Source organism: Macrobrachium nipponense, chromosome 20 (genome assembly GCF_015104395.2).
Source record: "Macrobrachium nipponense isolate FS-2020 chromosome 20, ASM1510439v2, whole genome shotgun sequence".
NCBI lineage: Eukaryota > Metazoa > Arthropoda > Malacostraca > Decapoda > Palaemonidae > Macrobrachium > Macrobrachium nipponense.
The window spans coordinates 61,655,526-61,658,025 of record NC_061089.1 but is presented as its reverse complement, the minus strand read 5'-3'; the positions used below and the strand labels follow the sequence as shown (position 1 = coordinate 61,658,025).

General features: G+C 34.3%; 1 protein-coding gene across 1 annotated transcript in view; it reads right to left on the bottom strand.

The window, feature by feature from the left end:
- Positions 1-2,500, bottom strand: part of LOC135226595 (uncharacterized) — a 129,853-nt gene that overhangs the window by 50,261 nt on the left and 77,092 nt on the right.

Here is a 2,500-nt window from a genome sequence, read left to right as displayed (position 1 = left end):
AAGTATATATCCCTGGGTTTCATTGCGTACATATTATTTATACTACTGAAATGTCTTAGATTTTCAGTTAAATTGAGTTAGCTGACATAATCGTAACATTTGTAGAAAAAAATGTTAAAAAAAGGAAATTCCAAGCAAATGACATGAGCTCCATGCTGTGCAGTGTGTTTCTCCCAGTTCATATATGCGTGGGCGAAATGTAATAAAATAAGATGCTGATCTCTTTCGAGCGATTTCAAACGTGCTCTATGCCAGAGCGACAACAAGCGCCAGAAGCTACAACGCTGGCAAGATCCCAAAGTGAAAATACGGAGGCCACTGCCTCGAAGAGTAATGTGTTGGTGTTGAAAATCACTGCATCTTTATCCAGATGAGACTGGAGAGAGAAAACAAGCTTCAGATAGTTAATGATGAAATATTTCATTATTTTTATCTTTATGGTGTGTACCGTAGGAGTAACTTTAAAAATATTATTGCCACCTGTGAGTTTGTACCCACATACACACACACACACACCCACAAGCATGTATATTTATATATATATATATTATATATGATATATATAGATCTATATATCTATATATATATATATCTATATATATATATATATATATATATATATATTTTTTTTTTTTTCTTTTTTGTTGGGTGGAGGCCGGGTTTGTAAGAACGTAAGCACGCCTGCTTGCATCAGGGTGTATTCATAGCGTTATATATAATATCCATTTTCCATTCGACATTAAATCTTAAGGAGACGACTTTGGTACTTGAGGTAAAGAATAAAAGACTATTGATATAAAATAACCTCTCAAGCAAAGTTGGCTCTCGTATTATATGCATTCATTTTTATTTCGTTCACTTTCCGCTTACTCTCCAGTAACTTCTTTTGATTCATTTAAACTTCATTCGACAGTTTCATAGAAGTATTTAGAAGACTTTTCTTAAGTAAATACACTGAAGGCCAATTAAGTTCCAGTAATACTGTGTTCCTTAAGCGTTGCCACAGTAGCAGCCTCCGGCTAATAACTTCCTCATGAAACTCCGAGACCTTTGTATCCATGTACAAGGATAACTATCATTAACTTCTTGAGAGAGAGAGAGAGAGAGAGAGAGAGAGAGAGAGAGAGAGAGAGAGAGAGAGAGAGAGAGATAACCTTATGTGAAACAAATGAGTTGTTCAGTTAAACTTGCATAATCACGAAGCACTAGTTTGATTACATTTTTATATTGTTGCTGACTGATTCCTTTCCGTATTGCAACAGATAGCAACTATTTCATTCGCTTCAAAACAAATGATAAAAGTAACGCAAATTTGAAAATTTTTTCAAACAGTTTCGTCAGAGAGAGAGAGAGAGAGAGAGAGAGAGAGAGAGAGAGAGAGAGAGAGAGGGCAAATGACACAGCTATGTGCGAACTCACGCACGAGAAGCCGCTGTCGTGTGGGAAAGATAAGTACTTGTGGGAGCGTTAAAGTTACCCTTCGCTTGCTGTCGGGTGGGAGGGCGTATAGCCTCTGAAATCTAGCTCGTTTGAATAAGTGGCAACACCATGGCCCACTAACGATACAGGTCAGATGCTCGGTGACCTACACGTAGTTTTTTCAATTGCGCAAGAGGAGAGAGAGAGAGAGAGAGAAAGAGAGAATTAAGGGGTTTGTTGAGATTTTAGCAGAAAAGTGGCCCACGTTGGGATTGATATTTTTATGGCGTAGTTGTTACCTTCGATATTGATCAATCGAATTCTGCATTTGTTCTTCTCACGTTTGTATAATTTTCCATCTTACTTTACTTTATATTGTTTTGAAATTTTATTCCCACTGTCTGCTCATCAGCAGAGTTGTTCGTTTTCGTAAGTTTTACCCGATTCCAATAATCTCTCCTTCACGTGGGAGTTCTATCGTTTTATTAGGTGTTAAGACACACTTAGATTGCAAAATTCTTTAAAATTACGCAAAGCTTCATTTATCATAGTTGTTATATCTCGTAAGGTGTGAAAACACTCGCTACCTATATTTTGCTCATTTTTAACTCGTCAGACATTAAGAAATCCGTAAGAGCTGTTCATTTGAACTGAGTAAATTCTATATAAATACATGTCAGTTGATATTGCAATAACTTTTTTTTAAGAATATGTAATTTCCCATGATACTTTTATCGAAATGTCGATTATTGCTTATAACAAAAAGAACCTTGAGCTAACTTTGCAAACTCATCAAACCGCACCCCATTTTAAAGCAATACTTTTGGGGTCACGTCCTAAGGCTATGCAAAATTACAAATTAAAGTCATCTGCTAATAGAATTTGATTTGAGAAATATTAGCTGCTGTGATAATGGGTTTAATCCCTGGGTGGTCGAAGCTATGGGGTTATTATTTTATTATTATTATTATTATTATTATTATTATTTTATTATTATTATTATTATTATTATTATCATTATTACTATTTATTATTATTATTATTATTATTATTATTATTATTATTATTATTATTATTATTA